Source organism: Pelodiscus sinensis, chromosome 5 (assembly GCF_049634645.1).
Source record: "Pelodiscus sinensis isolate JC-2024 chromosome 5, ASM4963464v1, whole genome shotgun sequence".
NCBI classification, from domain to species: Eukaryota; Metazoa; Chordata; order Testudines; family Trionychidae; genus Pelodiscus; species Pelodiscus sinensis.
The window spans coordinates 6692001-6711724 of NC_134715.1; the positions used below are offsets into that span (position 1 = coordinate 6692001).

The 19724-nt window shown below is 43.8% G+C and overlaps 1 protein-coding gene and 1 long non-coding RNA gene across 5 annotated transcripts in view; one reads left to right on the forward strand and one right to left on the reverse strand.

Annotated features, from left to right (window-relative positions):
* ADAMTS3 (ADAM metallopeptidase with thrombospondin type 1 motif 3) overlaps positions 1-19724 on the forward strand; it is a 187276-nt gene that overhangs the window by 27104 nt on the left and 140448 nt on the right. The window lies entirely within an intron of this gene.
* LOC142829517 (uncharacterized) overlaps positions 1-19724 on the reverse strand; it is a 49698-nt gene that overhangs the window by 22668 nt on the left and 7306 nt on the right. Inside the window, exon 2 of the long non-coding RNA XR_012903954.1 lies at positions 1478-1548. This is a non-coding gene — a long non-coding RNA (uncharacterized LOC142829517). The remainder of the gene's footprint in view (positions 1-1477; positions 1549-19724) is intronic.

The following is a 19724-nucleotide window of genomic DNA, read 5'->3' on the forward strand; positions in this document are numbered from 1 at the left end:
TGGCAGCTTGTGTAACTTCTATGGGTCTTTGATAGCATATACATACACTACACATGAGTTGGGCACTCATTCATATTCTTCCTTAACATATCACACATGGTGAAGTATGGTTCTCAGTAAAAGAAAGTAAATAGATACTGAAATAGTCAATGTTCTCACAACTTAATCCTTGTAACCTCTCTCAAAGTTCTTATTGACTGTAGTGTTTGTACTGAATTTGAAACTGCATTTTGCAGAGTAGAGATACAGAAGCCATATTCAGTAATAGCTTTTTTTGATGTTCCTTGTTTGTTTAGTGCTGTACTTGCTTTTATCTGGAATTTGACCTCAGAGCTGCTTGATTTTGAGGTATGTAAAAGGAGCAACAAGACTGATATGGTCAGGAAATGTAATGCTGGGTTAATTTGGGGAGGAAGCAAGAAAGCATTAAGTTCCTGTTGATAGGGTGAGAGAATTTAATTTCAATGATAAATTTTAATCTAACACTTATTTTTGGTAGGTGTCATTGGAATTTTGCATTCAACATCACAAGTTCCAAAGAATTTGTGAATTTAAAACAAACTCGTAGACTAAATGTTGGATTAAATCATTTGCCTTCGTCGCTCCCTATTTCTTCTTTCAGTCTTGGTTAATCTAATTTACAGGTTTATATCAGATTTAATAAAATAATGTGCAAACTGTATCTTTTGCAGGGAGGAGAAAGGAAAAACCTATATGGGTGTGTTGCTCTTGGCCCCTTTGAGGGCGAGGGGAAACAAACAAACAACAAAAACCTCCCCCCAGCGATAGAGCAGATGGAAAAGTACACAATACTAGTGGGTGCATAAATATTGCCAACTCTTGGCATTCTGGATGCATGAATGCTGAGATTCCTCCCTTCAGTATAAAATACTTTTCAGTTTCCCTGTGTCTTCTGTCTGGTAAGAAAATCTGTCTTATGGGATCACTTTTTTTTCACCTCTACTTTTGATTGAACTCATATCTTTGGAAGTCTAATATTTAAAGAGTGAGTCTGTTAGCTAAATCAGTAGCTAGCTGATAACATTTAATACCATGTGGCAAAGGAGACAAATTTTTGAAGACTCCCCTGGATTTCATTTCCTATATTCTCAGAAGGCTACATAATTTACAGAGGCAACTCTTATAGAGCAAGAGGTTACAAATGCTATACACTGCCACAAGTGACACGATCTGTTAAAACAATTGAGCAAAATTAGCCACTGTCCCTGTTTTCTAGAATCATAAGACTATCTCTTTGGGGCATGAACTATTATCCTTTAGTTCTGGGTTTGTATAGCACGTAACATAATGAATTCTGGGCCCATGCCTGGGTCTGCTATGTATTATGGTAATACAAAAACTAATTATAAAACACTTGAACCTCTTTAATTTGGCAACCCTGGGAAACAGTGTTTCCTGGATTCAAGATGTTGCTGGTCCAGGGAGAAAGGGAGAGAAATGGGGGTGGGGCGGTTACCTGGCACTCCATGTCCCCTGCCGCTACCAGGACCAAGCTTATGAATCTCTCTCAACCCCTTGAGTCAGGTGCTGTGAAAATTAGAGATGTAAAATCCTGGTTAAAAAGTTAACTGGTTAAATGACATATTTAACTGGTTAACTATGCCGGGCTGGAACGTCCCATGGGATGGCTGCTCCGGCCAGGCCTGGACTAGCCCACCGCAATGTGGGTGGTGGTTTCTTCAGATCAGTGGGGCCTGCTGCACTGCACCATAGGTGCAGTGCAGTTGGTCCAGCTGGGCCAGAAAGCCCACAGCATGGGCAGGGGGCTGTGAGCCTGTTGATAAAGAGCATACTTACCGGGTAACAAGTTAATAGGGGTATGTCTACACTACAAAGTTAGTTCGAACTAACGGACGTTAGTTCGAACTAACTTTAATAGGTGCTACACTAGCGCTCCGCTAGTTCGAATTTGAATCGAACTAGCGGAGCGCTTAGTTCGAACTAGGTAAACCTCATTTTACGAGGACTAACGCCTAGTTCGAACTAGCTAGTTCGAACTAAGGGCTGTGTAGCCCTTTAGTTCGAACTAGTGGGAGGCTAGCCCTCCCCAGGTTTCCCTGGTGGCCACTCTGGCCAACACCAGGGAAACTCTATGCCCCCCTCCCGGCCCCGGACCCCTTAAAGGGGCACGGGCTGGCTACGGTGCCCGTGCCAGGTGCAAGCCTGCCAGCACCCAGCTAGCAGACCCTGCACCTGGCACGGCACAGAGCCACCCACCCGATGCCCCCCAGCCCACCCCCTCTTGCCGGGACCAGGCTGGCGGCTCCCGGGAGCTTGCCCTGGACCGCAAGAGGCGGGCACCTTCCTGGGCTAGTGCAGACATCGTGGACCTCGTCCACGATCTCTGCACTAGGCACAGGAAAGTGGCCGTCTAGGGCAGGAGAGCTGCCAGCCTGGCCACCCAGGACCAGGTGTGCATGAAAATCAAGGGGGTCCACTGAGACCCCCGACACTGAGCCCTGAGCTTACAATGGCCGTCCTGGGTCAGACCAAAGGTCCATCTAGCCCAGTAGCCTGTCTGCCGACAGCGGCCAACCCTAGGGACCCTGGAGGGGATGGACCGAAGACAGTGACCAAGCCATTTGTCTCGTGCCATCCCTCTCCAGCCTTCCACAAACTTTGGGCAGGGACACCACTCCTACCCTCTGGCTAATAGGACTCCATGGACCCAACCTCCATGACTTTATCTCACTTCCCTTTAAACTCTGTTCTAGTTCTAGCCTTCACAGCCTCCTGCAGCAAGGAGTTCCACAGGTTAACTATTTGCTTTGTCAAGAAGAACAACTTTCTCTTACTAGTTTGAAGCCTGCTACCCATTCCTTTCCTTTGGTGTCCTCTAGTCCTTCTTTATGGGAACTCAGGAAGAACTTTTCTGAATGCACCCTCTCCACCCAACCCCTGCTTTTAGAGACCTCTATCCTGTCCCCTCTCCGTCTCCTCTTTTCTAAGCTGAACAGTCCCAGTCTCTGTAGCCTTTCTTCATCTGTGACCTGTTCCCAACCCCTGATCATGTTAGTTGCCCTCCCCTCTCCCAGCCTCTCTCTTCCCCTCTCCCACCTCCTTTTCCCAGTCTCCCCCAGTTTTTTTCAATAAAGACAGAGTCAATGTTGGAAGAAACGTTATCTTTATTTTGTACATCAATAAGAAGGGGGGCTAGGGAAGGGTAAGTGGAAAGAGGTGAGGGAGGAATGGGGTACGAGCCCCCGATGGGGAGGACTGGGCTGGCTCTGCGGGCTTCTGGGGGTGGAAGCTCTCCTGCAGCCCCCCAATTACTCCCTCTCCCCAGATGGCAGCCTGCGGCAAGTGCAGCCGGGCTGATGGCCGAGTGGTGTGATGTGCCCAGTGTGGGCACTCAGGGCACTCCAAGCCAGAACTTCTTTGCAAGCGGGGCACCCCTTAGAACTGTGTGTCCGGGGTGGGGGTCGGGACCCTTTAAGCGCAGCCCTCGGCTAGCCTGAGACAGCATCTCCATGCTCTAAGTCCTCCTTTTATGCCCTGCCGGCACTGCTTCCGGCCATCATTAAGCCCTGTTCAGAGTCCACTCAATGTGGACTTCCTAGTTCGAACTAGCAAAACGCTAGTTCGAACTAGTTTTTAGTTCTAGATGCGTTAGTTCGAACTAGCTTAGTTCGAATTAACTAATTCGAACTAAGTTAGTTCGAACTAGCGCTGTAGTGTAGACGTACCCTAGGTTACCTCTTAACATCCCTAGTGAAAATGACAAACTCGGGGAGACTCTTGATAAAATAATGAGTTGGCAACCCTATGAGTAAGGACAGCCGATGTAAAGGGTCATGTTCAAGTGGGAAATGGTGTTATAGACCTTGTAGTGGCCTTCTGCATGGGGTGATATTTGCCATTAAATGTGTATACCTGTAAATATCTAGTAACATAGTGCATGAAGGTAACTACACCTCTATTCTTCCTCCATGGTAAGGCCAGGATGACCATTCTCAGTCTTGTGGCTCTCCATCTATCACCGCTCTTGGATAGGTACACAATTCTCTCCTGACTATGGGATACTTTAGGCTGCACAGTTCCCTGCTTATACTGTAAATTCCCCAGCAAAGTTAGACAGCCAAAGCAATGGTGTAATTGCCACTGTTATAAATTAGCATGCATCTCTTTCTAAGCAGAAACATTTTATTTTAAGATAAAAGCATTACAGAGATTACCTATTTAAAAATCTCTAAAAGAACTTAAACATGCTAGTCAGAAATCACTGCAAGGCTCTGGCTGGTGAACTGTGCTTCAGACACCAACAAAGAGATATTTTTGTGGTCACAAGTTCATCACAGCTGTTAGCGTAGAACAAGCACATCCATGAATCTGAGGTAGGTCTACACTACTGGAGAAAGTCGACCTAAGAGACACTACTCTAGCAATGAGAATAGCGTAGCTGGAGTCGATGTTCCTTAGGATGAATTTCTGCGGCATCCCCACTGTGGAAGGTCAATGGGAGAAATTCTCCCATCAGCTTCCCTTATTCCTCATCACCCAGTGGATCAGCAGTTGATTTTAGTAGATCCTTACTAGACCTGTTAAATCAAACCCTGGAAGGATTGATCTCTAGATCATCAATCTCAGGGTAACTGAAGACAAGCCCTGAGAGTCACTCCTTTATCCAGTTTGGACCTGTGGTCTTGTCCTGATATAACAGATGATCAGCAGTGGATTTCTCCTCAGGGCATAGCTTCAAAAGGATGAGTCCAAAGATGGGTCATTTGCATCTTCCTCCTCTGTTTCCTAGGAAACCCACTCAACTAAAAGTTCAGTCTTGTCTGCCCCATTGTTTTAGAGAATCCTTTGACTGCCCTAACCATTTTCAGGGTTTACTTTAGTTCTGTCACTCCCTTAAAGAAGATATACAATAACACAAACATTTGCATTTTTTTTTTTTTTGGAAATGTACCTCTCTCTCTCTCTCTGTCTCTCAAATATATATATGAGCGAGAATATGTCTGTACTAGACATGGCACAGCTGCTTAGTCCAGCACCTTTATAATAAATCTACTTCTCTGACACACGGTAGCTCTTCCCTAGATCTGGGCTATCAGTGTTGATTAGGGTGGCTTAATTATGTTTCACAGGGCATAATCTAATTTTCTAGTGTAGACTTGCTCTTCGGCTTAGTGCAGTAAAGTTTGTGTTTAACTACAATCCTGACGGTTGTAGGTTTGAGTTTCACTCTGTCACAGACTAAATTTAATCTCCAGTTCTCCCAGCTGCAAAACCGGTGCCTAATGCATTTCACTACAGCGGTCAAAGGTGGGCAAATGTGACGCTGACTGTCTCACTCTCTCGTTTACCATTGTCTATGAAGCAGATGTACCTTAATATCAGCCCTGATGAACAATTGGGTTGGGGGAGCTTTGATTTTTTTCTTTTAAATACTCCTTCCTCTCTGCTTTGGATCCTTTACTAAGTGTTCACAATAGAATAGGAACTGAAGAGGCAGTTGGGCTGAAATTCCCTTTATGGTCACAGTTCAGAGCACAATACATTGGTGGAAATGTTGATAAAAAAGCCTCACCAAAAATGTATTGTGCTCTGAACTGTGACCATAAAGGGAATTTCAGCCCAACTGCCTCTTCAGTTCCTATTCTATTGTGAACACTTAGTAAAGGATCCAAAGCAGAGAGGAAGGAGTATTTAAAAAAAAAAATCAAAGCTCCCCCAACCCAATTGTTCATCAGGGCTGATATTAAGGTACATCTGCTTCAGAGACAATGGTAAACGAGAGTGAGACAGTGGAAATGTTGATTTAAAAAAAAAAAAGCCTCACCAAAAATCACAGGACCCTGAGATGAGAGCTTGGGGGACCCGGCAGCAAGTCCCCGCTGCCACACAAAAGCGGATGACACCACTAACCTCATGACTGTAGATCTTTACAAATCAGAGGAAACCACCTTTACCTTTCCTCAGTGCCTCAGAGCAGCACATATTTGGGCTCTGCACTGTTGCTGTGGATTTGAGCTTGAGTGCTCAGCTTACACTGTGAGGGAAGAGTGTCTTTGGAACTTGCTTTATTCAGTGTGCACCTTGGGCCATTAAAAATGCACTGGGAACCCAGTTCCATCAGCATCATGGAAAACTTGACACACGTTATTTTTAGCTGAACAAACCAATGTCTGTGGGAAGAGGAAGGTCTCCTGTGGAGCAAGGGTCACTCATGTCCGTATCTGTGTGTCTGTAAGTCATGTAACTTAGCTCCTAGTATGTGCTTCATACTTGCAATTCTCCTTTCAGTTACTTTGCCCCCTCTGTTTTCATTGAGATGGTCTTTCCTTTGATTTGCTGATACCTTGATTTAGTTAGTGAATTTTGGTTACTGAAACTCACGTACAGTGTAGGATTCCTCCTGGGATTGTTTTCAGAGAGAGCTCTTGATCTCTTTGACCTTTTAAATACAGTGCAAACCTGATGCTGGTAATGTAAGTGATCACAAGGAGCAGTTGCAGGTCTCTAATCTCTACCCCCAGATAGGTATAAATGATAAAGTATACTGTCTGAACTGGAATTCTGACGATAAAAAAATTAATTATCTCTATTAAATTGGATGTTTGCCCTTCTTTAGATTTGTGGCATCTTTCCAATAGAGAAGGGATTTGCACCACCTGTTGCTGTTTTTTTTTTTATATGAAATTCAGGTTTTACATCCATTTTCTAAATTTTAGCGTTTTGCATGTCTAGTAGCTTGCACTTTCAAATATTTATGGAAGTGATTTTAATTCATGTTACTGTAAATGACATTAATTTCAAATTTTATAATTTAACAGTCTGCTCCATATTTCCCATTTTTAAAATATCTTTATTACATTTGTCTACACATAGGTGAAATTAATACAGAGCTGACCTAGCTGAGCACTGTGCTCTTGGTCTGCATTACAAAAGACAGAAGGTTTTATTGTTTGTGCTGGTAGGTGTGGGCACAGTTTTAGTTAACGGCAAATGGACAAACATACCTACACCTATACAATTGTAATGCTAGCTGTAAGTGGTCCAAAAATATTTTTTCCTGTATGGGATGTCATCACAGAATTTGGCTGTGTAACTGCTTTCAGCTTGTTTTAACTAATAAATATGGACCAATTATAAATTGGGTAATGAGAACTAGGCAAAACTAGAACAAATTAAGCAATGAGGAAAAGGAAAAGAATACATTCTGGGTTTAATAAAGTTAACTAGATGAGCATTACAGGTAAATCTCTCATTAAGACTCAGAGGAAGGCAGCATTCCCTGGTTTGCAAGCAATTATTTTGGAACTAAAGGAGACCCTTGCAATTCATTAAATTGCTATTTGCAATTTTGTGTATTCACGGATTTCTCCCATTTTCCTCCCCTCCCCCCATTGTGTCCCATCCCTTGGCCTGGGGGAGAGAGAGGTGGTCTCAGTGGAAGGGCGGGGGACGGGGGTGTTGTCAGATGGCAGCATCAGTCAGGGCCCTCATGGTGAGGAGCTCTTTGTGGTGACTGGGAGCCACTGTGCCCAGTATTCATGGATTTCACATTCGCGGTGGTGCCCGGAATGCATCCGTCATGAAGGGCGAGGAGTAGACTCGTGTATCTACATACTTGATTCTATGACCCTGATTCAATGGGTCTTGAACTTGTGCTTTACTGCTGTGCTGAATAGGGGTTTTCAACGGTAGTCACAGTTCAGATTTCCACAACTCCATTTACTTTGATCAGGCACAAACCGAATACTTTGTTTTACAGTAGTGATCGTCCGTGTTGCAGAACAGAAGTCGTGTCCATGTTCACCGTAATTATCACCTGTGACAGGCCAGATATTGCTCCAGTAGAATAGGAAAAGGCAGCCCTAGCAGGATAAAAGGCCCACTCCCCGATTAACTAGTAGTTTACTGCTTGTTCAGTCAGGATCAGCTAAAAAGGGGTTCTCAAGCAGATTGGGATCATCTGAGACAGGGCTACCTTGGACCAACTAGAATCAGCTGATTCCATTTCAGGACTGCCTGAGACCTTTTTAAAGCCTCCCCTATTTGGGGTGGGGAGAGGAGGAGAGAAAAAGGCACCCCCCCCCCCCTCCACACACACACACAGCAGCTACTAAGCCAGAGACAACACGGGAGAGTGAGCAGCTTCGGGAGGAGTAATCTGTCCTCAGAAATTTCAGAGGTCAGTGAGCATGCTCCAGTGAGTCACAGTCATGTGTTGGTAAAGTCCTATTCCCTGGTTCTTCCTGCTCCATATTAACAGTTGTCTCAGGACCCATGATGGAAAGGGAGTCTGTAGCATGAGAGAGGCTGTGCAGACAAATTAAAGCTTCTGGCTGTACTAAACTTCCTAAGTATTCCCTGCTGGGAGAATGGTATGGCCCACTGTCTGGACCTGTGGATATTGCATTATGAGGTATAAGGTGAGGACATATGATGTAAAGGAGTCTGACCCCTTCTTCTATGCAGGAACGGAGAGGTCTTTGTATAGAGGGTCTCTCCCATCCTCTGATCCTGGGAGAATGACAGGAGTCTTCATTTTTGTCCAGAACTGAATGGTGTCTTTTCAAGAATTACCAGCTTCTGCAATGTAATTCTTTCCAGTGAAGGGATGTAGAAAAGTGCTTTATCCAAAAAGAATGAATACACCGCTGGGCGATCAAATCCTACATGTATTTATTTCTGGATGTTCTATCACAGCGTTTTAATCTGTGAGATCATCCAGTAACACAAAATATGTTTTTTTTTTATAGACCTATGCATATATGGCCTTCAAAACATGTTAATAGATCCAAGAGACCAACAACCTCTGACATTTGGGACAGAAAGTATGCATTCTTCTCTGTTCTTTCCTATTTTAATAGTGGTGGTTTTCTAAAGTTTATCACGTTGAGGAGAGGATGGTGTTTTTGTTTGCTAAAAGTGAGTTCCTTTTCCATCTCATTCTAGTGAGTTGTTTATGTGAGTGCTGTACTTCTGCTTGTATGTTGTTCCTGAACTGTAATCCTTTTGAAAGCTTGATTGTGAAAGGGGCTGAGCCCTCTCTCCCTGACCCAACAAAACATTTGAAGAGCATTCTTAACATTTAGCACTTAGGTTCCTGGCTGGATTAGGACCAGGCTGTGTTCACTACTTTGCAAAATTGAATGGACAGGGGTTTGATTTGGGGTGGGGAATGAAACTCTCTTTCTTTAATTTTTGTGAGAAGCATTAAATTGCACTTCTGCTCTGAAAAGTCAATCTATCTGCCCCTTTTATTCCTGATCCATTTAATAATAATAATAATAATTAATAATAATTAATGGAGGGACTTTTTTTCTAAACAGACTTGGCATGTCTACCCTTGGGGTGCTCTAAAGGAGCAGCATTTACTGCACTGCTCCCTACACCAATTTGTAACGTTCCCTTTCACAAAGTGTATTTGTTTTGAATAAAGTAAGTATCAGTGCCATCTGTGTATATTCGTTGATGAAAAGCCCAAGTAGGTGACTGGAAATTTGGATGCATGTGCCCTATGTAGACAGATTTATTTTATGCAGTGTCCTGTTTGAGTTGGCAGGCATCCAGAAAGGGATGTCAGAGAGAGAGTTATATGTGGAAGGGTGAAGGTAAGAGTATTGAACACAGCACAGCTGATAGCCGTGAGTGTGACCCACACTAGGAGAGTGTTGGACTTTCTGTGTCTCTAAGGTTTAGTCCAGATAAGAGGTTAGATTAAGAACATAACATAACATATTGGTCAGACCAATGGTCCATCTAGCCCAGTTTCCTGTCTGCCAATAGTGGCCAATACCTGATGCCCCAGAGGAAGGGAAAACAACAGGTAATCCTCACATGATTCCTCTCCTGTCACCCATTTCCAGACAAACAGAGGCTAGGGACACCATTCCTACCCATCCTGGCTAATAGCCATTGATGGACCTAACCTCCATGAAGCTATCTTTTTTGAACCCTGTTAATGTCCTAGCCTTCACCACATCCTCTGGCAAGGAGTTCCAAAGGTTGACTGTGTGCTGAGGAGTTACTCTTATATCAAAACCTCATTCCTTTGTAGTCTGTTAGGCTGTGCTAGACTCCACCTCTCTGTCAACAGAGAGATGTAGATTAGGCATGTCGAAATTGCTAATGAAGCAGGGATTTAAATATCTTGTATTTTGTTAGCATAAACATCGCTGCTAGATCTCATTTTTTGAGGAATACAAGATCTGTTGAAAAAGGGTGGTTTTTTTTTTTTTGACAGATCCGTGTCTAGACTGCTGTTTTTTCCTGAAAAAGCTCCATTTTGGGGGGGGAAAAAAAAGCGGCGTCCATGTTTATGCTAATGAAGCATGAGATATTTAAATCCCTGCTTCATTAGCAATTTCAACATGCTTGATTTGCATCCCTCCGACATAGGGATGCAGTCTAGACGTAGCCTCAGATCCTAGATTTAAATACTGTTCATGGCCCAAGTAGGGTCAGTTACAAGAGGAGATGTTGCTTAGGGAGAAGAGATTGAATCTTTTGAGGATTACTGTGGAGGAGGTGGCAATGAAGCTGGTATTGGAGAAGCAAGAGAAGAACCTGAATATGTCACAGCAACCAGGGAGGAGATGGAACTGAAGAGGAAGTTGTGATCAACAGTGTCAAAGGCAATGGATAGGTTGAGGAAAGATGTCCTTAGGATTTGTCCAGAAAGATGTTAATGGTGACCTTGGAAGGAGAGGATTTTGTGGCATGAAAGCTACCCGGAATGAAAGCAAGGAGAGAACTGGAAAGGAAACTATCAAGACCAACACACTCTAAATTTGTAATGTGCATTCAGTGTTGACTTCTGTACAACCACTGATCTTGCATTTGTTTGGAAATTGGGCACGTGGAAATGGTTGATGCTGCAATATACCTCAAAATGGTCTTGAAAAGAGTTCTTACTTGAGGTGAAATTTTCCATGTTTGATCTCAGCCCTGATGTGATGATTTTAAATGGGCAACATTTAAGCAAAACCCTTTCAGCTATTTTGGGGGTTATAGAAGAGGTGGGTGAATGTACTCTGGGCCCGCTGTAAAGACTCTAATGAGATTTTTTTTTTTAAAGAGGGCTAAAACGAAAATGAATGAAATTTCAAAGTTTAAATTTGTGATTAGTATGTGTGCCTGGACTTTGGGGAACAGGAAGAACCATGAGTTACTGTAAACTGCGCATGCTCAGTGCACAGTGAAAGGTTTCCTTAAGTATCTAAAGGCATGTCTACATTAGAATCTTTTCCTGATGAAGTTATGTTGGCAAAAGCCACTATGGTTAATATATTTCTTGTGTGCATGCATATGCAGAACAAGTGCTTGTTTTGTTGACTACAGTGCACTAGGGATAGGTATCCCAGTGTGCAACTCCACACTTGCCAGTACACTATGTTTTGGAAGGGTTTGACAATGCATTGTGGACAGAAATGAGAAGCACAGAGATGACTGGGACTGTGAAATTCAGTTCCCATTATTCAGTTTTCTCTACTCCATAATATCATCCCTATCTCATAATTTTCACACCTATTTTGAGAAGACAACAGCCCTGTGCCGGACTTGTCCTTGTCCACCATCTCTGACAGAATCACGGAGCCTGCACTGTTGTCATGAGTGTTGCAAGCACAGACCTGCAAGAAGAGTCATGGGGAACTTGATTTCCTGGGGGGCAAGTTGCTGGGGAACACAGAGACACCCAATTTAAGATGATTGGGTGGTGGAGAGCCTCTTCTGTGTCCAAGAAACAAGCCCTGATGTGTGAGACTGTAGCATAATACAGGCTTAGCATGAGAAACAGTAGCTGTAGAACTTTTGGACTCTCAGACCACATTCCCAGACCTGTGCACTGAGCTCACCCCAGCTGTCCTCCAGTGCAGCAACACAAAAACAAGAACTGCAGTGGCAGTGCGGAATTGTACAGAGATTGCATGGTGGAAACTTGTAATGCTGGATTGCTGCTGGTCAATGAGAAATTACTTTGGAGTTGGAAGTTTGGAGATGCAAGTGTGTAGGGTCAGTAATCGTCTCCTGCTATGCAGGACAATGATTCTGCAAAGTGCAGGACATCATGGATAGATTTGCAATAATGGGTTTCCTGAACTGTGGTGGAGTAACAGATGGCCCAGATATCCCTGCTTTGGTACCAGACCACCTTGTCACAGAATATATCAGCAGAATGGACTGTCTTTTTGTGGTTATGCAAATGCACGTGGATCACCTGTAACACTTCACCAACATGAATGTGGACTAGTGAGGGAAGGCGCATGATGCTCACATCTTTAAGAACACGGGACCGTTCAGAAAGCTACAAGCAGGGAACTTTTTTTCCAACCAGTGGATTACCAGTGGTTGTTGAAATTCCAGTAGATGTCCTGGGGGACCCAACCTACTGCTGGCTATGCTGGCTCATGAAACCATTCACAGACAGCACTCAGGAGAGAGTCAACTTCCAGCACAGCAATTGCAGAGTTGAATGTGCTTTTGGTTGACTGAAGGGACGTTGACGTTGTTTACTCATCAGATAGGACCTAAGCGAGAAAAACATTTCAATGGTTATAGCTGCCTGTGTGAATCCAAGGGGAGGAAAATGGAAGCCAGAACGGCGGGCAGAGATGGAGCAGCTCTTTGGCTGTTTAAACTCAGCAGACACAAGTGCTATTAGAAGATCTCAATGAACAGTAATATAGCTCAGGGAGTCTTTGAAAACCACTTCAGCAGTGAGCCACAGTCATGCACAGTGGTGTTCTATGCAGTTTCTGGGCCTGCAGTTTGGGCCTGTTAGGGATTGGGTGGTGCTCACTACACATCTGTGATTATAACAGTGACAGTGCACCTATTACTATGGTGGTGGTTGCTGTACATTTTTAATTTTTTCCTTGTGTTTGTCTTTGATCTTACGGGTGTATCATGACACAATTACTTCCACTGCCACTGGGCAGGATGCAGCATTTATTGGGAATGAATACAGATTAATTATTTTTCAAATAAAAGCTATATTGAGTGATGAAAACACCCCAGAAAAAATCAGAACAAATTAATAGTAAATATATTAAAACCTTAATACATTTATGATAGATTGTAAAGAAGAGGAAGGAACACTCATGTCTATTTTAATGATACATACATCAACCGTGGTGCTCTCAGGTCTATGTATGTGAAGCTATCCCTTAGGTACAGTGGCTTAGAGATGTGACCCCTGATACCATGTGGAGAGTTGGGGGGATGTAGGGAGCTGCAGTTTTCCATGGACTGCAAAGGGAGGTGAGCCTGTGATTGTTGAACCTGCAGGTCCTCCAAGTGTCTGAAAAATCTGAATTTGCTGCTGTGAAAGCCCCTTTATGTCCTGGTGCACTTCCCTCACCTTTCCATGATGAGATTCCTGGACCTGCCTCTGGTCCACTTTTTCTCTTTCCGTACAGTCTACAGTATTCATCTTCTAGACTCGCCATTCACTGTCTAATGCAGCAAGATCTTATTGTAGAGGGCAACCCAAGTCATCTTTTTTTTTTCTCCTCCTCCTCCTCTCGCCTTGGTGATGTGTGGGGGTGGAGGAGGAACGCTTCAGAGTTGCAACAACTGCAGTTACAGATAAAGCAGAGGTGGTATTGTCAGCATAGTTACAATGTAAGTTAAAATTCATAATTCCCTTCCACTGCTCCACCGAAGTTTTCAACAAGACTTCCTTATTAACTCTTCTGCTTCACGATGATTTGTTCAGAGCACAGCTCACAACTCCATCCATGGTAAGTATAGCCAGCCACAAGTGAAGGAAATTAAAAGGGAATTGCTCAGTTGCACGAAACTCTATGGAAGCGTAGATCAATGACATTGGATACTAGCACCGTTTGCCTCAGGCGGTGGTGAATTTATGGTAACAAAGGCACAGAGAAGACAACTGCTTCTAGTCCATGCAGTGCTGTGGTGCCTGACCGAGTTATTGCTGACTGGTGTGGGAAAGTGTCCTATCACAGAGGAAGAACTAAGGCTGCCATCCCTAGAAACCTTCAGGAGAAGCTGGCAGAGAGTTTCATTGAGCTCTTTCTGGAGGATTCAAGAGACATCCATCTGTACATAAACAAACTGGTCCCTGTGGCATTCCCTGCCTATCTGTAGTGAGGAATGAAAAACAGATAACAGCTCTGCCTCTTCTTGCTGTACATTTTGAGGTTCCCTCCTCTGCATTTGGGTGCCCATGCTTTACTGCCAGGACTGACTGAAATCTTAAACAGGCCCTGGCTCAGGGCATATCTGCATTCTGCAGTCGCACGCCCCTCTTCCTCTATCTCCTTTTCATCCTTGCTCTTCATAACAAGGGATGGGATCTTTAGAGGTATCCACAGTAATGTACGGAGTGGGAAAATAGGGTGCGGGGTCTCTGCCGAATAGGACAGGCATCTCTTTTTAAAAACCGCAGGTCTGTGTCTTGGCACCCGATTGGCTGTGGCCTCCCTGACCCGATACGCTGGCTGAAGCTACAGTTCCTTCACTTTCACTCACTGCTGCTGCCACCTGTTGTACCTTTCGTCTGATTCTCTCCTCTCCTTCCCCTCTCCTCCCCCACCCAGGCAAGCTTCGTATTCATGTGGCTGTCTGTGACTGGTCTGTAACTGCTTGCACAGCCTTATTTCCCCACAGGCCCAGGAGATCTGGTATCTCTTGCCTGCTCCAGGCCAGAGTGTGGAGCATGGAGCTAGCATGTCCAGAGGGGCAGTTGTGCACCACAACAAAGAGCTGCTACTGCTAGAGAGGTGCTCCACAAGCTGGGCAGCCCAGGAAAAGGCATTCTCCCCCAGGAGAGCGGGAGGCTCTGACCATTTTCTGTGACCTTTGAGTAGAGTGGTTAACAATTACAGCAAGAGCTGCTGGGGGGACTGTAAGGGTGCGTCTAGACTACAGGCTTTTGTCGACAGATATTGTCGACAAAGATTCTGTCGACAAACAGCATCTAGCCTACATCCAGTTCTGTCGACAAAGCAAGCCGCTTTGTCGACATGACAGTGTAGACGCAAAGGACAGTGTAGATGCAATAACGCCTTTTATCGACAGAACTCTGTCGACATAAGGCGTTATTCCTCGTAGAATGAGGTTTACAGCCATCGACAAAACTGCTGAGTTCCGTTGACGTTATGTCGACAGAACTCAGTGGCAGGTATAGTTTTGTCGACAAAAGTCCAGTTAAAGTGCCTCTTTAAATATAACCTTTTTGTTAATAACCAATGGGTTAATTGATGCAAACTACGCAGCTTAAAATGTGGTGGTCAATTCCATGATTTCAAAGAAGGAATTAGCAGAAGCAGATGACTCTACACAAAATGTATTCATGTGGGGTGAAAAATATCAACACAGAAAATTTAAGGTATGTTCCTCGAGGTACAAATTTAGGAAACTGGTAATCAATTTTTCACTTACTGGAGCTCTATTTTGATGGGGGCAAGCAGAGGAAAATGTGGGACAGACAAAGCATCCTTCTTTGCTTTTATTTTTCTTTCAATAAATCAGCCACTGTTCAGTGTGGCTCCAAAAAGTTTTCGTCTTTGGATTAAAAAAGCGAGCAGCAGGTAGCTGTGACGCAGGTTCTGCACAGTCGCTGAACTGAACACACCTTAAACTAACATAGGGTGAAAGGTGGTAGTGTTCAGAGCTGAATCTGTGTTTTTAGACGAGGCAGCACCTTTTCTATAAAAGCACGTTTATACCGACTCCTTAAGAAGTTTAGACTGGAGGGCTGTCTCCAAAAACTTCCCCCCCTTCTGCCAAGTCCCATATGTTTGTCTTGGCAGGACTGCAGTGTCTGCTTGGCTGGCGCTGGGATATTAAATTGATGGAACACAGAGCTCTTGATGCTTTTCATTGGGGCTTCTATTCAGTTAGAGGCAGGATAGAATTCTGTCAGCCACCTGCAATTGTCCAATGGAGAGAAACAGGAGAAGTAGGACGTTTCCCTCTTGAGAGTGTTTCCAGTTTCATAAATGATAGTCGAGGGAAGCGCTCTCTGGGAAATAACTTTTTTGTTTAAAAAGTTGGACCATCTACATGATTGTGGTATCTGTTTGCCTGTGTTCTGACTCTACCCAACATCTACAGAAGGTGAAATAAATTATTACAGTGGGCATAACTACTTCAGTTCAAACAACCCCGTTTCATAGTTCTATCTTGTCGTATATTGGGAGTGAAGATACTAGGGATGTGAAAGTTAACCCATAACCAGTGGAGGCTGGAATAGCTTCCTGTCCTCTGTGGGCAAACACAGTTTTTGTCCGGAGCAGCCTTTGTCCCCGGAGACCCGGCCTGATGCAGACACGGGCTGCTCCAGCAAGGGCTGGGAGCAGGATCCCCACATGGATTCTGCTTAGTCAATTAACCAGTTAAATGTTAGGTTGATGTAATATTTAACCGATTAACTGGGATTTTACATCCCTGAGGGTGTGTAAAATATGCTGTTCCAAAATGTACACAAAATCAAACTGAATTCAGAATGCTTATATGAAACAAGCTTTGAGGCTACCTACTGCCATCCCTCCAAAGGTCTCAAAGCACTTGGCATACTTTAGTATGAGATTTCATTACCATGCCTGTGTGACAAGAATTCAGGGTGGGGTGCGGAGTAATTAAGTGTTTTGTTGAGGTGAGACTAGCTACTAGATTTCCCAGTTCTCAGGCTTATGTTGTAAAATACATGCAGAATGTGTGATCACCTTCATTTCTTTTTCACTTGTAAGGTAGGTGCCATGACCTGAGAGTATCCACATTTATTGCCATATAGGGAAATTACAACGTTGGGCATCGGGTTTGGTTCCCCACTTCTCTCTTGGCAGAGACTGTGCTGTTTCAGGCTTTAGAAGTGCCTTCCTTTGCCATCTAATGCCACTTTATGATTAAATCTGTTCTATGGATGCTCTCCATACAGAACCAAATTCAGCCCCTTGGCCAAAAATGCAAGAACTTCTAAGGAAGAGACCGAGTAAGTAAGTGTGTGTGTGTGTGTGTGTGTGTGTGTGTGTGTGTGTGTGTACTGAAATAGAAGGGATTTGATAGATTCTCTGGAGGGAAAAAAAATCTCTGAAAAGCATATACTACTGTTATTAAAAACTTAAATACTGAGGTTGTGAAAGTGTTTACACAGTTCACCAGTGAGCCTGGGGTCATTGGTGAGCACACACGGTTATATGCAGAATAGTGATAGAAATGTAGCCGTGTTAGTCTGGGGTAGCTGAAGCAAAATGCAGGACAATGTAGCACTTTAAAGACTAACAAGATGGTTTATTAGATGATGAGCTTTCATGGGCCAGACCCACTTCCTCAGATCAAATAGTGAAAGAAAGTAGTCACAACCATATATACCAAAGGATACAATTAAAAAAATGAACACATATGAAAAGGACAAATCACATTGCAGAACAGGAGGGGGATGCGGGGGGGGGGGGGAAGGAAGGAAGGTAAGTGTCTGTGAATTGATATTAGAGGTAGGGAGAGTGGGATGTTTGTGAGTTAATGGTATTAGAGGTGATAATTGGGGAAACTATCTTGGTAATGGGTGAGATAGTTCAAGTGTTTGTTGAGTCCTTTTTGGAAAGTGTCGAATTTTAACATGAATGACAGTTCAGAGGATTCCCTTTCAAGTGCAGATGTAAAAGGTCTTTGTAGCAGAATGCAGGTGGTTAAGTCATTGAGAGAGTGTCCTTTCTGGTTAAAATGGCAAGAAACTGTTTTTTCTTTGTGATCTTGTCTGATATCTGTTTTGTGGGCATTAATTTGTGGGTTATATGCAGGCTCCTCTTCCCCGCGCTGCTGCCTCTGTGTCCAAGACAGCAGTGCCCTGGGGTGTGTGTGGGGGGAGGGGGAAGCTGGTATGTGCAGAGAGCCAGATGCATGGTACAACTCAAAAATAATAAGCATGAAGCGTAATGCAGTCTCCACACACACTTTCCCAAGAGAGTGTGAGGGTTTGGCATTCATCCGTGGACTGCCCCTTCATTCCGGGCCTACGAGGCAGTATGCAAGAAGTCCAAAGACTGAACTCTATGGGAAGGAGATTATCCAAGCTTCTTTCTGATCAATCCTTTGGGGCCCAGGATCAGGAGTGTCGGTAGGCAGTGATGAGAGCAGAAATAGTCTAGTGCGTAATACTTTGATGGCAAGAAATTGTATTTTTGCTTTTTAAAAATGAAAAGCAATGAAGGGATATAGGAAAAAGACCTTATCTGAGCTGGAGGTAACATCATCTTGGCAGCACAGAGAACCTTAATCCTTATGTCTTTGCAACTAGCCTCAAGGCATGGCATGCCATATATGTTGGGGACCTCCCATGTCCCAATGTATAAATATTTATTTCCAGTTTGTATACAAACAGCCCCTTTACTTCCCAGCCAGCTTTGGAGAATGGTAACGGAAGGACATTAATTAATAACATCTCAATTCCACAGAGCTTGATACTGCAGATTTTTACATTTCAACGTATGCTGGGTTTTACCCACGAAAGCGCATGATCCTTTATATTTGTTAGTCTCTAAGGTGCCACAGGATTACTTGTTGCTTTTATACAGTAATATCAGAACAGAATCAGTTGAAGAACACAATCAACATGCAGCTTCCTTGGGCTTCACCACTAGCTTCATGAAAGGTTCATTAAAACCCACAAGAGTGCAGATGATGCAAAGATTCCAGGAAAATGTTCAATCATTTTTTACAAATCAAACTCCCAAACAGTTGAAGACTGGAATTATTAGGGATCTAATAGCTATTATCTGGATTACTTTTCCTGTTTCTAGTATTTTTACTGTAGGTACAGCCTCTTCCCGACTTACGAACCAGTTACGGACCAAGCAGTTGGTCGTAACTTGGTTCATTCATAAGTTGGACCCTATAGAGTTACACGCAACCGCGCTGTTCATAAGCGCAGATTGCGTTCATAACTCGGAGCCCGCCATTTACAACAGCTTTGGCCGTAACTGCAAACGGTCGTAAGTCAGCCATTCGCAACTCGGGGACTGGCTGTACTTGTGTAGCTGTTTTCACCGAAGATACTTTTCGCCATCATGTGCTCACTGTGAGGTATTTTATTTTCCTATCGGAGGAGAAAAGTTGCAGAAAGGAGTTTTCTTATTACTTGATGGATTTAAATGCAAGTCTGGAGCACTCCAGTTGTCTGGGTAATATGCTGTCGCAGTGCAGTGGCAATGATGTGCATGGGAAATGGCAGTGCAGAATACAGTGGTACATCTGCACCACAAATTGCGGTAATGGTCAGATTTGATCCTTCCTGCAGCCTTTTTTGATGCAGTGTTTGCTAAGGCAGTGAACTCCGCAAGCATTGAATAGAGCAGCTTTGACATGCAGTTTAATTCACAAATAATGTTATAGAAAATGACCCTGTAACTTGAAAGCCAAATTGAGAGAGACATGGCTTTTCTTGCCCTTAATAAACAAAAAAGAAACAAACAAACCAAGAATGTCCCTCAAAAAACAGAGGTTAAAAACAAAGCACGGTTTTCGTTAACTACTTATCAGACAAGCTTGCTTCAAATGTCCTGGGTGAGGAGAAAGCAAAAATCCACTTGTGATTCTGCTTTGCGTCCCAGGTTTTGATGGCTTACATCTGGCACCTCTTAGGAATAAGCTGCCTTCCTCAGTATTGCTCAGTAACACTCCTGTACGCAGCATCTCTTGATCTAACCTTCCTGGGCAGCAGGTTTGGTTGAAGGAGGGGGAGGATGAATGCGCTCTCAGAAAAAGCCTGTGTTGTGCAGCTC